Below are 15883 nucleotides of genomic sequence, written 5' to 3' on the forward strand. Positions count from 1 at the left end.
TCGGTGCCGTTGTCCGTTTGCATGGAACGGATGGTGGTACCAAACTGAGTGCGTACATAGGCGAAAAATTTAGCAAGAGTGCTGGAGACGCTAGATTTTTGGCGTAGCGGAAATGACCAGTAAAAGTGAGAATAATCATCGACAATAACAAGGTAATATCGAAAACCAGAATTACTAATAATTGGTGATGTCCACAAATCACAATGTATCAACTCAAACTTGGTACTAGACGCAGAAGTAGACGAACTAAACGGAAGGCGCACATGTTTGCCTAGCTGACAGGCATGACAGACATGAGGCCGCCGCAATTTATTACACTTGATAAAAGAAAGACTCTGGAGCGCCGACATAGCATCGTGACCAGGATGACCAAGTCTTTGGTGCCAGAGATCGGCGTTGGTGGAGACAAGCATGGCGGTGGTGGGTGGTGCTCGACGAGGGGTGCCAGGAAACGTGTAGAGATCCCCTTCACTATTGCAGCGAAGGATCACACGACGAGTCTTCAGGTCCTTCACAGAAAAACCAAGAGAGTCAAACTCAACAGAACATGAATTGTCACGAGTAAATTTGCGAATAGATAGGAGATTGCGAATTAAACGTGGGACAAGGAGAACATGGTTGAGTTTAAACACATGACCAGAAGGAGAGCGAAAAGAGGTGGAGCCATAGGAAGAGATTGGTACAGAGGTACCGTTCCCAACAGTGACGAAGTGTGGAGAGGATAGAGGGGCGGAGAACTGGATGTTACCCTCGTCGTTCGTCATGTGAGACGTGGCGCCAGAGTCCATGACCCAGCCACCCTGCTGGTACAGCGAGTTGAGGGCAGCGATGAGGCCGGCGTTGTCCCAGGCGGGCGAAGGCGATGTCGAGGTCGAGGGCGCGGACTGGAACATGGGCGCGTTGATTGTGGTGTAGGCCTGAGGACGGGGGCCGAGGATGCCAGCGCCCGTAGGAGGGCGCCACTGTCCAGCGCCAGGGGAGATGCAGAACCAGGGGCCCGTAGGCGCAGGGGTGGGCGCGCGGTTGGGCGCGGCGGCCTGGGCGGTGGCGGTCTTCTTCTTGCCTTTACGAGACCGGCCAGAGTTGGACGACCCGCCTTGACAGGCTGTGCCCGCGCACGGTGGTGTAGGAGGCGCCGGGCGCATGGCCTGGGCGACGAGGGCAGTGGAGGCGGCGTTAGCAGCCGCGTTGGCCTGTTGCATCTCCTCCATGAGGAGCATGCTCCGAACACGGATGAAAGTGGGCAGAGGGTCCGTCATTGAGATCACGGTGGCCGCGGAGGAGAACCGAGGCCCGAGGCCGCGCAGAGTGTTGAGGACGAGCGCGCGGGCCGAGACCGGGGAGTCGTTGTCGGCGAGGGCGTCGGAGAGTTGCTTCTGGCGGCGGCAGTACTCGGTGATGGAGGACGTGCCCTGGACCAGCTGGCGAAAGTCGTTGTCGAGGTAGATCGCCTTGCTGGCCTTGTTGGCGGAGAAGAGCTCGTAGATGGCCAGCCAGAGCTGGCGGGCGGTCTGGTTGCTGGCGAGGACCATGTCGGCAACGTCCTCGTCGATGGCCGCGTGCAGATGGTTGAGCACGGTGTAGTCCTCCGCCATCCATGCGCCGTTGGTAGGAGCAGCCTGAGTGGTGCCGTCGATGTGGCCGATGAGGCCGGCACGGCCGAGCGAGGCGCGGAGGTAGATCGCCCACTTGGTGTAGTTCCCGGCGTCAAAGGAGAGGACGACGGGCGAGACGGAGCGGGCAGCACCGGCGGGAGACAGAGCGCCCGCGGTGGTGGACACGATGGCTCCGGAGGTGGAGTTGAGGGCCATCGTGGGGTGCAGCGGAAGGTGAGGCTGGCGGCTAGATGGACTAGGGCGGCGGCTAGGGTTTTGGATCGGGAGAGATCAATCTGATACCATGTAGAAAGGTTGCTAGGGTTTGGGGGAAGCCTCTCACGGTAATACGTGGGGTTCCAGGTGTTTATATAATGGGCCAAAGGCCAAGAGTTAGAGTACAATACAATTAGGGTACAAAAGTAAATAGAACTACTATACACGCTAATACATACGCTAACAAAGACGTTGTAGAACATTGGCTGGGGACCCGCCCCAGACTCCTCCGCTCCCGAACCTGGCAACTGGCATCGACATCGAAGCCCACGGCCACCAGATCCGCCTGCCGACGACCAGCCTCCCAGCACCAAACACGCCAACCACCACCACACCCTGGCGCAGCCCCTGTACAGAACCTCCAGACCTCGCCAATGGCGTCGGAGCACCACACCATCGCAGCGGGGAACGAGCCAGAGGACAAAAGCCCAAAGCATGGCCAGCACCACCGCCCCGCCAGCCACACCCACGGGCACCAAAAGCCGGACCAGCTCCTCGACACCGCCACCAAAGACGCCGCCGAGGTGGAGCAGAAGCTGCCGGAAACTTATTCGAAACAGCGGCGCTGCCACCACCAAAGCGCCGCCGCCGGAAGACCTACTCCTACTATCTACACACCGGACCCGCAGATCCGCGGTTCCCCCGCTCTCCCGCCGCCGAGGGGATATTGCTGGGCTGTGCTAACTTCCCATGGCATGGCTTGGCCGCAATTGCTCTCGTTTCTCAACACGCAAGTTAATCAGCCAATTACTCGTCACGACGAATCACTTGGGAGATAATATCTTTCACATTGCATGCATTGACGAACTAAACCGTGCCTAAAAAATAAATAAACGGTAACTTTGTTTTCGCCTTCTCTTACTAGATGAAGGGGCAGAGCTCCCTGTGAATTATTTTCAAGACAAAAAAAATTGGTTATTAATTTCAGACTTTTTTTTTGAAGTGTATTAATTTCAGACTTTCAGTGGCTGTTTAAAGTCTGAACTCTAAAATATTTGACTGCAGAATTGCGTTTAGCCATGATGGTTCTCAACTGGAAGAGGGCGGCCCTCACCAACGAAACAACAGCGCAACATCCTCGAACGGCTTGGTTAACTCTTCGGGGGCGTGTTCCCGTAGATGCAATGCAACTGTTGTCAGCTATGTCCTACAGTTCAGGCACTTGCAAATCGTACCGACAAAGTGTTGAAAGCGCGAAAGACCAAATATATGCATCGACAAGAAACTTCTGCTCTCTCGTTGCCGCTGAGTCGCTGCTGCTGCCCTCCCGCTAGTTCGCCGCCCAGCTCGCCTAGGTCACAGCCCGATCTCTCGTCCCTCTCCCTCGGGGGATTCTTTCCAGGGAAGCGGAGGCGGTTTTATTTTTCCCCGTCGAATGGATGAGATTGGCAGGGTTTGCGCTGGGATTTCAGCTCGGCCCCGGCGGGGTTTACCTCCCCGAAACAACAGAATGAGGCCAAAAGGGGCAAAGCTCCTGCAAATTCTTTTCCAGACTTCCTACTTCCAGTACCCTTTTTAATTCTGAACTCTCAAGAACTATGTTCGGTCCTCATAGTTCTCACCTGGAAGAAGACGACGGGGCAACAGACTTAGGCCTTGTTTACTTCTCTTGTATTTTCACCCCCAAAAGTTCGGGGATAAGAGGGGATTTGGTGTTCACCCAATCCCCTACCATCCCCTCAAATACCCCTCCCAAAAATACACTAGTATGAGGTAGAATTTTAAATCTAGGCAAAAATGAGGGGAATTGTGGGGATATGTAGGAATTATCCTCCCCAAACCTGGAGAAGTAAACATGCTACTTGGGAGATTTCGGGATTGGGTATAATCCCCTCCGATCCCCTAAAATACTCTAGAAGTAAACAAGACCTTACTTGATGAGGCGTGGTCATGTCTGGAGGCACTGAGAGTTTGACAAATGAGGAGCTGGACCATGGCCGCAACATCCTTGGCAGCATGTTCCGGTAGATGCAGTTGTTGTCAGCTCACGCATTTGCAAATAGCAGGCACAAGTGTTGAAATGGTAGAAGACCAGATATATATGCATCGAGAAACTTCTGCTCTCAGTTGTCTTTTTTGGATACAGTATGTGTTGGAACCCCAACAAAATGCGTCAGATTAACTCGAGTTACAGATGTAACAAAGTGTGTATTGCATCTCACTCAATAACTCAGAGATGAAAAGCTTAAGAGTTAAGAACGTGCAGATTTTACCGGAAAGTGTTGTTGGCTCCCGAGCTTCAGTGCTCTTGTATTTTAAAAAAATTAAAAAGTATTTTTACATTTCATTGAAAATCTGAAAATATTTTTGGGGATTTTTAGTGATACATCTCACAACCATGCAAAATCTCAACCCGAAATTCTTTTAATTTTGTGCTAGACAAAAATAATAAAATCTGATATGTTTACTTAAAGCTGATTTTTTAGTAGCTTAGAATATAAAGTATTTGAAGTTGATATTTTACACGCTTGTGAAATACAATATTGTTTATATGCGTAAATTTTAAAAAAATGAAACTAAAAATATAATTTTTATTTTCAAAAGAATGGGATCACTGGTACCCCATGTGCTTCAAATCTCTGCCCCGGATCTTACACTCAATAGAGACAAATAATAGGCAAACAATGTGCCAAATTTAAGATCGAGGGCACCAACCAAACCTTGCTTCACTCTCTGTGTCGTCAGCGCACTCTTGTAATCTTTTAAAATGATGCACCACTTTGCGGGGTGCACCGTCACGCTTTGATAGATAGTACCCTCCTCCTTTCTCCGGGGTTGGAACCGGCTACGCAACATAAGTATAACACTTATCATAACATAGGCGGAGTTACCTACCTACCCTAGCTACCAAAGAGGAAAATAATGAAGAGTCTGGATACAAGTCCATACATGTCATTACAAAACATAACAAAGCATTACAAACTAAATAAAATAATTTTTATATTTTCCCCTTTTCTCATTTTTTTGGAAATTTCGTTTTCATTTTTTTGTGATTTTCCTTTCTTTTATCTTTTTTTGTTTTTTTTGTTTTCCACCCAGAAAAGATGCACCCATGGATCAGTGACCAAATTATAGTTTCAAGAGCTCTTGGAATCAAGTACCTACAAAAGAATAAGCACACAAAATAAGCGTAGTCATGTATATCAGGAAATTTAAGCTATGACCAAATCATATGCAAATAGGAAAACCAGGTTAAAGACTACATTAAAAAAAGGCAAAAGGCCAAAAGTACACTCGACAAACAGTGCAAATTAAACATAACTGAGATTTATCCATATGTAAAAAAGATACCATAAAGGATAGAAGTATGCCGCTTTTCAATCTATTATATGGTGGACAGTGTTTCCCTATCAACCCACCTCTCTACTGTGTGCATTCAGAATTTCAAGTAGGCATATAAAAGCTCAAAACAGGGTGCTACGTGTGCAGACATCCACCATGAGCATATCACGAAAGAATTTTAGTTTAGCACTCATCAAGTAGCCTCTGTTTATGGGAGCACCTAGTTGTGAGTACAAGTAGAACAAGTTTAGGTGCAAATGTTAAGAACTCCTGAGAGGATAATTAAGACAAGCTGAACAACAGTGTGGGGTTTGGTTAGTTCAAGGGTGGAACAGAGAGGCAACAAGTTGAGTAACAATCTGAAGCTACTAAAGTTTACTCCTTCAACCGCTGCTATCTAAATGGGCATGTACTCAAGATATTTTGGGATATGTACAGTTTCTGAAACACATCAGTGTGGTATGGATATCTGTTAGCACATCAGTGCACTATGTAATAGCCGGTGTTGCACGGTTCCCTGTGCATTTCTACTTTAAGAGCGAAAGACCAACTGCGTAGAAACGTTGTCGAGTTCTCTATTTAACCTAAATAGTGCCATCAAATCCTAGTGAAGCAATCGGGACGGGCTAGATAAGAAAAATGTTGCGTGTGGTCATCTAGTCGAGCATAGCATTGGATGCACCACCAGACAAGATCAGAGCAGATAACTAAGATAACATAAATAAATAAATAATTACAGGCTAGTGTTCATACCTCGCCTCTCCGTTTGCCATCAAAGTTGGTGTTTTCTCAGCTTCTAGGCCATGTGTAGACATCCACGTCTTCACCGTGAAGTTTTCGGTGCTGCTCTTGAATCCCCGGCACCCACAACTTAGAGATGTCCTGCATATCCTCGTCCAGCCAAAGCTGCTGCAAACTGCCCAACTCCTCAACGCACCTTAAGTCGGGACAACTAGTTACACGGAGCTCCCCCACTTGAGGAAGGTTCGAGACCCTCTCCAGGCTCTCACACCCCACGATTGCAAGCACCCCAGAGAGGAACGGGAGATCCTCCACCACCTTCAAGGAGCTTGCTCCTCTTATATTGAGCTCTTTCAAGCTGGTGGCCTCCTGTCCTAGCTGTCGTGGGAGAGATCCCAGCTTGGGGCAGCCATAAAGTTCCAATCTCTTCAAGCGCGGCAGCAGCTGCATCCCTGGAGACGGGGCTTCCCCCTTTTGTATCTCAGCAGATCCATCCTCTCCCCCTTCCGCTGCCTCTGCATCTCCCTCTTCAACAAAGGACCACTCCTCCCAGTTGGGCATATCCCTGATGACCAACGTTTCGAGCTTGGGGAAAGCAACAACCGCATCCGTGGATCTGCGATTATCCCCCCTGCAGCCCACGAATTCGGGTCCAATCTTGGTAACTGCTGCTGCTCCATCAATATTCAGATATCTCAGGTTAGGCAGCTGCCCGATTGGTGGAAGGTGCACACATGAATTGCAGTCTATGAGATTCAAGTATATAACTGAAGACACATGGGTGGTACCAAGCCATGTGGGATACCTTCGGCCAAAGAATCTACTGATACATAGATCTTCCAGGTTCTGTGGAGGGATTAGCTGCTGAAAGATTTTCTCAATGTTGCTAACATCTTCCTCTGAATATGGTTCATCTGTATGTTCGGTGCAGGTCAGATTCAAAACTTTGAGATGCTTTTTGTCTGTCAGCAATAAATCTGTACCGTAAGGAGTAGCCCTTTCCAATTTAACCATATCAAGCTGTCTAAGCAGTGAGAGATGTGCCAGCTCCTCCAACTTCCATCCATCTTGTATTTTACCATTGTCACCTCCACCACCAAGAGGAAATCCTTCCAAATCGTTAAGGAATTCTAATCTGCCTATACCTTTTGGAACCTGATTTATGGGTGTATGTTTCAGACCAAGGCGCCTTAAATTGCACAATTGAATGATTGCCAAAGGAAGGCTATGCAGATCTACACACCTTTGCAAGTTCAATATCTGAAGATTTATGAGGGAACCGATGGACTCCGGAAGACAAGATATTTCTGTACCATCAAGATCAAGTAGTCGTAGATGGATCAAACTTCCAATGCAATCTGGAATGGTTTGTGTGGATGAACCAGTCAGATCCAAAACTCGAATGCGCGGAATTATCTTGAAAATTGTATTTCCAACGTTTAGTCTCTTAGCAGACTTATTAAATAGTGTCCTTGCTCTAATCATCTCTTTGTCCGTATTGAGCAGTACTATAAGATCCTTGTCAGTGACGATTGAAACACGTCTCAGTTTGGACAAAGTTTTAGCCCCCAATGATTGTGGGTCTCCGCAAAAACTTTCTTCTCCAGATATATGTTGAGCAAGCTGTCTTAGAAGATCATGCATCTTGAACCTACTATGGTCAGCACGTGTAGGGTCTGGTTGCAAGAGATTCCTATATATCAACTCATAGTAGTACTCTTCTGCTATGTCTTCTAGTAGTTGGCCTTGCTGCTCCTCTATAAAACCTTCTGCGACCCAAAGCCTGATAAGATCATCACGATGAATGTCCAGATCTTCTGGATATAAGGCTAAGATATAAGGCTAAATAGAGAAAACATTGCTTCAGATGCCTTGGTAAGTCATCATAGCTCAAATACAAAGCACCTCTGAGCTCAGTAGGAAGATTTCCCACAGACCAAGCGCTTCTATCAATAAATTTTCTCCACTCATTCTCTGTTTTCTCTTTATTTGCAAGAACACTGGCAGTAACCTTGATTGCAAGGGGAAGTCCACCACATTTGCGAACAATATCATAACCGATATCCTGAAGTTTTTCCACATCTTTTTCTTCATTAACATTCATACTCTTCCAAAGCATCTCCCATCCTACATCTGCTGACATCAGATCAACTCGATGCACATCCTCCATCCCAATTGCATGTGCAATTGTATCGTGTCGAGTGGTAACTAGAATTACTCCAGTTGCAGCAGCATCTAATGGAACTCTCAGCAGATTGGTCCACACCTCAGGCTGCCAAACATCATCTAGCACGAGGAAGAAACTTTTATCTGTAACCGTGGCTGCAAGCTTGCTGCTGAGCTCTCCAACAGTTTCGCCTTGCTCTTGATGCACCCCAAAATTCCGAAGAACTTCTTTCAAAATAGCAACTTCAGAGTACTTCTGAGAAACACAAATCCATGCTTGGTCACTAAAGACTCCTTTTATCTTTTGGTCATTGTATATCTTCTGTGCTAGAGTTGTCTTCCCAATCCCTCCTGTTCCAACAATGCCAACCTTGTATGCCTTCTTCTCTTTGTTTGCAAGAACCAGCCCAACCAATCTTTTGCAAGCATGTAAAGTTTCCTTTCCCACAAGATTAGGCTCCACAAGGCTGATACTTTTCTTCACAGTCGAAACTTCTGCTTTAGGCTGCAAATTCTTAAGCTTTAAAAATTCACTCAACTTTGATATCTTCTCAAGTTCAGCATTAAAGTCTCTGATTTGAACAGCAATCTTGTGACGCTTAAAAACATTAGGAATGCAAGTGAAAAACGAAATGCCGCCACATTTAGTTGACTCTCTTGATGATGAAGGACGTTCTGCTAGTAGCTTCCCCCCTTCGGATCTTGCCATGTCGATAATATCATCAGCATAATACATAGCATCTCTCAGCTCACCAAGCCAATTGTTGACTGCTGATTCTTTTGTGCTCCTTTCTTCAGCATCATTAAGAACGCACTGTATCTGGGTCATTTTTCGCTGTAGTTCTTTGAGTTCTTCTTTTACCCCTAGAATCAGAACTGCCTCTTCTGTAATCATTTCTTGCAATTTTTTTGCACATGATCCAACAAGAGAATCTAGTATGGCTGCCATCAGACAAACTTGCCGAGGTTGATCCACAAGAAATACAAAGCGACTCCTCTGGAAGTTGGGCAAACTTGCAGGCTGGTAATGAATGCAGATCATGTGTTAAGATTGGTTAAAAAACTAGACAGTTTTCACTATACCTGTGTGAATGTTAGAGAAATTCTGACTCAAATAATCTGCTGGGGCGAGAAGTTTCAGTTATAGCTTTAGTGTGCTATGTGCGCTTTGGCATTTAGCACAACCAGGTATGCTGGTGGAATTCCATAATAGTGGGACCAACAAATTAATTCCCCTTTATGTACTGGAGACTAAAGTAGGTATGTAGGTTTGTAAATCATGCATAATGCATTTCCAGGTGGATGACATAGCTAATGCGCCAATACTCGCTTTGCTAATCTGGCTTTAATGAGTTTGAGTCCTAGGCCTTCTGTGTTAAATTTTAGCATGGCGGGTATTAAATTATCAACAAATATATGATGAATGCCTAGTGATTACTCCTCGTAGTATGCTCTGTGCATAGTGTCTAGAAAAGCAATGTAACTGAACACAAGACACTAGGGGCCGTGATAACACAAGTCATGATATTAATAATAACGTCATGGAAACCAACATGCAAGATCTTTAGAATAGCATGATTCTTACCTCAGAAACGAATCTTTCAGAACAAAATAAACATTGGATGACAAGAGTCAATAGCAATCATCTCGCAGAAGCAGGTTGCTCCATTGATCAACCCATCACCACTTAGATCCTGATTAACCCATCGCCACTTCAAGATCACGATGGACCTAGCGAGGGGACTGAAAAGTAACTAGCTGGTGCACAGAATAGGTAACAGCCAGTCAACAAAAGAAAGCCTCACTGCAGGAGAGTGTAAATGGAGAAGTTGACGTGAGTGTTTCCCTTCAAACAAAGCTAGTTCAGCGATTGCAAGGAGATTTCCAACTGAACAGAGCTATAAGAACTAGAGAAAATACCTTAATGCAGGTAGGTTGATTAGAGTGTTGCAGGAGAGTGGGCTATATTCATACAAATTTTTACATCCCAGTAGGATCTCTTTGCTAGGAGGCTAACGAGTAGAGAGAATAAGCACACCGACCACAAAAGCTCAGCTGCATTTGTATCATCAACAGGTGAAAATTAGGTATGAACTAATGAAGGTTAAGATAAGAAAGAGGATGAAATATGTACTCTCTATTGATGAAGGGACACACTTGAGCTTACCAGTTATGAAGGAGAACGGATACAGAAGCCGAGTGTTACACAGCGTTGGAAACCAGTGGATGCAGATCCAGAGGAATGGTTGGAAGTCAAAGAGCAGTCCCTACTGAAGCAACATGTTCTTGCATCTCATCAACAGTTCGGGGGCACCTTGCGCAAAATAATAGTATTGTGATATGGCCACCCTGTTCTGATGTGGCCACTAACTTGCAAGGGATGCTTATTGGTACTGAATGCCAACTGCTAAGCTGCTAGGCTGCTTAGTGGCACCGAGTATTCATCAGGACCCTGCTTACAGGTCTAGTATCTTTATTATGCTAATTAGCTGGCGATGTGATCTGGTTACCTACCTCCTCTAGATATTCCATGAGAACACGCCGGACATGCCGTCCATGTTATTAGTTTAGTCTTGGCTTATCACGTATGCAAGTTGTACAGTTTATAAAGTATTCAGGACTTTGTTAATTGATGGATCTGGAATCTTCCCACGAGGGCAGCAGACCAGCAACTCCTCTCTGTAGCGCGCTAGACAAAAAAAAAATGTAGTTGGCCAGCAATATTCAGGCATGACAAGAAAAACGGGCATGGCAAAACAGAATAATATTCAGGCATGTCCAAAGAAGGTTGTCTTATATGATGCCTTGATGATCTGTATTTACCCACTCGTAAGTCACAATAGTGACGATGATAACTGAGAAAACAAAAGAAAATCGAGTCAGATGAGATAATCACACTCAACGATCGTAGATAAATGTAGCCATGACACTTTCCATCCCAACCCCTCCGTAGTATGTAATGGCGCCCATGTGTATGCAAGTTGCCCATTTTTAAAGCAGCCGAGACAACTAATCAACCTAATAACTAATCGATCTTATCTAACCCGGGAAAAAAACCTACTGAAGTCGATGGTACGGTAAAAAGAGGCGACAACGAACCTACTATGAAGACCCCAGTAATTTCCCCCCATCCTGACACCTGCCCTGAGCAGAGCATGGTTTGCTCCCCGGCAAAAGCAGGAACGAGATCCTCTGACGTACTAGGGAAAACTGCAGAGGGAAGTTAATCATTTTCGTTCGTTTGATTCGCATCCAATGGCAGCTGGATGAACGCCCAGGAAACGATAGCCAAAAGCGCAGCCCAACTAACGGGAGACCAGAAACGGAGACGGCGTCGCCGCAGCTCTGCCTCCCCGGCCGCATCCAACGGGTGGTGCGCGTTCGCGCCTCTGCCTCCACGTCCTCCAATGGTTCCGGCGCCGGCAAGCCGGACCTGTCTTGCCGCCGCCCGTTGCCCGTGACAGCCGCGACCTTGAAGAAGATGACGCCGACGGCTGGCATGCGTCCGCGCCTTCGCCTCCGTGTCGTCCAATGGTTCCGGCGCCGGCGAGCCGAACCTGTCTTGCCGCCGCCGTTGCCCATGCTGACCCTGTCCCGTCCCCCAATAGGATAATGTCAAATCCAGCAACTCCATCTTGTACTGAAGCCGGAACTGAGTCGCTCAGCACAAATAGCAATGCCAAAATTTGCAAAGTGCAGGCAAACATTAGTGCACGAACTGTCACCTATTCACGGTTGTTACCTGAATTTGAAACTGAACTAAATGCCAATTGCTGATTTGAACTAAATAGCACACTTTCAGAACTAGTACAGAATAGCTATCTACATGATGTGAATTTATTCCAACACTGAAGCAAGAAAATAAAGAGCACACACCAACAGAATGTTAGAGGTTTCTCAGAAAATATTCAGAAATGGCTAGTGGTCAGCTTCCACAAGGTTTCTGCATAGCAGTTTTTCAAATTACTTGCCATGAAACACAATTACAAACAGTAGTCTTCTGCAGATCAACTACAGAAATATTAGGAGGCAGACAAACAAATCATCTTATTGATGTGTGCAGCCATCAAATACTAATGGATGCTTAAACAGACACACTGTAGCCTTTTCTCCATACTTACAGAAGTAAGCTGATGTAATTGAAAAAAAAAAGATTAGAATTAATAACCATTTCGTATACCCATTGGAGACTTGACAGACTTACAAACATACTCTCCAATAATGGGAATAGTTATCTGTAAAACTTGGACTGGACATGTGACATGGCCTGATGAGTTGCAGATCTAAAGATCTGCTAGAATAATTATGACAATGTTGAGTAAGTCCTTACTACACCTTGACTGAAGTACATCATACCGTATCTTGACTGAAGTTACCAAATGGTCCAGTTGTGAAAAACTAACTTCGGCGTCACTGGAAAATACATCCAGTCAAGATACTGTTCAAATCCATTTTCAAATCACAAGCCATCACCATACAGGCCATTGCATGTTCTCATATATCCACTCAAGGAAGTAGAAAAGTAGCAGATATATTTATTTGGGCCAGAAGTAGTAGATAGCATACAAAAGTATGGTGACCACCAAACTGAATAAAACAGATCGCATGACACTAAATCTGGAGAAGATTTGGGAGAGAAGTATATCAATCTATTTTTATTTTTTTTTACGAAAGGCAGTAGGCACTGCTTTCATTGATAAAGGAAGAAATAGTAACATAGTACAGACTCTGAACATAGAGGCAGAGACATCCAGCTTAAAACTGAACTAAATAGTATACAGCCTGAACAACCCATACTCTGAACATACAGGCAGAGACACCCGGACGCACATACGTATATCTACTGCACTAGACACTATCTTCTGCAATGACGAAAAGTATGAACCGCAGATGATCGAGGGAACAAAACAATCCGAACTCAACTCATAAGGTCAAAATCTAAAGCTAACGCTATGGTATGCAGGAAAACAGACCACACCAAAACCCTGAACAAAAATGTAAAACAGATCCTACTCACAAGTGATGGTTCAACTGCATCATATCTTTCGTTCTGTGTATCCGTAAAGTGCTGGCTGCCTCCAGCCGCAAAAATCTCAGAAGAGGAACCAGCTATCTATCTACTAAAATCACATGACCTGCAGAAAAGCTTGAAGACGATAAAGCAAATCTATAACTATACCATGCACAGAGGAAACAACATCATGTAGCACATCAGCCTGTCATACATGAACATATCACTGCAAAAGCACATAGTTTTTCCCATCCATGCTGAACAACTAAACCTGACTGCTAAGGCTACTGCAGGCAAGATCGATTCACGACAAAGCAGCCATGAGCCACCGCCACAATACCCAAACAAGCAGCCATACATTTCAAAGACATTCTATTTATGCTTGAGTATACAATGTTAATGTTTTGTATACAATGTAGGTAAACTTAGAGCGGGCAAACTCATTAACTCCTAAAGGATGCAAAATTCACATTGCCAGTTCTATGATTTACCAGATAAGGAAAGAATCTATGTTACAATATCTGATAGCGGATCTAGAGAAGCGAGTTACCAATCTACCAAAATAAATGGCCATACATAATAATTTTGCAAATACATATATATTCAAGCAACCAAGGAAGCATCCCAAAATTGTAGAGAAACACATGAAAATACATTAGATCAGGGCCCTCACACCGGGTCGATAAATAAAATGTGCATAGGCAACGCTCGCGTCTGGTCACTCACATCTGTTTCAAAGCTAAGCCGTTATCATAGCTTTAATCACAACTACGGAAGACAGTAATCTTGATTTATGAGAAGTTGATACCATGGAAATAAAATAAGCACCATACTTATGGAAAACAAATCAGAAACCAGAAACACAAGAATTCCCTACACCTAAATGAACAGCTTTTGTCATGATTAGCAAGTAAGAAACATATAACTGTACTCATTCCCATTGACACACATAATCATGTAGCACATCAAAACCGACTATCAATGTGTCCTAGACCAAATTATCACTGCAAAAACATAAAATTATCGCATCCATGTTGCACAATTAAACATTAATGCTAAGGCTGCAGTAGGAAAAATCGATTCACGATAAAGCAGCCATGAGCCACCGTCGCAATACCCAAACAAGCAGCCATATGAAAAGATTGCTTGGTTGGCCAGGAAACAATTTAAGTACTGATCCGAATCCTGTTGGCCAGGAAACAATTTACTAATCCTAATCAAGCCATATGAAAAACCAAGTGTGTCCAGCTATGTGTCCCACGTGAACTGTTAGGATGATTCAAAGATCTGTTGGTCGTGCGATAAGAGTTATAGTCCAAAGAACTGCAATACATATTTCATGTGTTTTCTAGTAATCTTGTGTGTGACTAAATCAGTTATTATTTGTTCTTTAATAACAGAACTACAGAGTGCGTAGTACTATCTTAAAATCATTCTGAAAGCAGAGAAATGCATATAACAATTTCCCTCAGATCAGTACCAGAACCATGGCTGCAGTTTTGTTCGTGTATTGCAGGAGTTCGACAAGTAAACACCATTTTATTTCACAAACAAATAGCAGCAAAATCGAAAGAGGATTAGAAAGGGAACTAATCAGATCCATGGTGGGCGAGGGGTGGTGACTTGCCTCTAGGAAGAAAGCAGAGAGTGGAGCTGATGCATGCCTCCCGCCCTCCCGGGGGAAGCTCGCGATCAAGTGGGTACGACGTCACCCAGCGGGGGCACGGCGGTTGCGAGCAGAGCCTTTCTGGCCATCCGGTCGTCGTTCCACTGCACCCCCACCTGCTACCGCGGCACCACCCACCATGGACGCCAAGATCGAAGCTTCTACTCCTGCTCCTCTGTATAGCCGGGAGCATGTTCAGGGTTTGTGTTTCGAGGAGCGATTTGGTGATTCCATGCCGTGGTATAGGGACTGAGACCCAGTGACATGCTGTGGACATGTCACCGGTGAACAGAGAGGGGGGACAAGGCAATTCCGATTCGTTGGTGAGCGGGGCAGGAGCTCGCTGGAGGTGACCGGAAGTCGAGTGCTGGCGGCGGAAAGGGATCTCGTGTGGGAATGGGATAAGGACAATGGCCCGTCACCGAAGGTTAGAACGGATCCCACAGTCAGCAGAAAAACGCACACGTAAGCAGCGAGAACGGCGACGCAGCTTGACGTAGGGAAATATTTTCTGCAGTGGGGTCAGCGACACCGACCCGCCGATCGCCATGTCTGCTCCGGAACATTGTTTTTCTTCTCCTTTCAGTTCAATCTATTGTCTGCTCCGAAACAATGTCTACAGGCCATCGGTCGATCCAGGAGCAGCCTAGGCGAGAAGAAACACAGGCTGCAAGAACGATGCTCTCAACAAGGTAGCGACGAGCAGGGGTCCCGTCACCGTCCGCCATGACCGAAGTCGGGGCTGGTTTTCAAACTTGCCGCAGACCGGCCGACCTCCTCCGGCGAAGGAGAAGACCTCCGCTGCCATGCCCGGAATCCCGGATCAGATCCTGGGCATCCACAGTGATGAAGAACAACACGAGAGGCAGCAGGTTCGTCACGGCCTGCCCAGGCCCAGATCGAGACCGACATCTGCGCCAAGCCACTGCGGCCGCTGGCCGATACAGACCCGCCCAGTCGCCGCCACCCGGCTCACCGCCGTTTGAAGAGGATGAGCAGTTGCCGCCACATCTCCCCCAGATCGGCGATAGAGGAAAACCGCCGCCGCGTCACATAGGCTTTGCCCGGTGCACCCCAGGCGGTGGCGGGAGGGGGTCGTGCAAGGGGGGTGGTCGAAGGGAGGGATGAGGGTTGGAGGGGTCGGGG

At 46.1% G+C, this 15883-nt stretch overlaps 1 pseudogene; it reads right to left on the bottom strand.

Annotated features, from left to right (window-relative positions):
- Positions 1-4551: 4551 nt before the first annotated feature.
- On the bottom strand, positions 4552-15190 carry LOC127294560 (putative disease resistance protein RGA4; annotated as a pseudogene).
- Between the last annotated feature and the right edge of the window lie 693 nt (positions 15191-15883).

This window comes from Lolium perenne, chromosome 4 (genome assembly GCF_019359855.2).
Source record: "Lolium perenne isolate Kyuss_39 chromosome 4, Kyuss_2.0, whole genome shotgun sequence".
In the NCBI taxonomy this organism is placed as follows: Eukaryota; Viridiplantae; Streptophyta; class Magnoliopsida; order Poales; family Poaceae; genus Lolium; species Lolium perenne.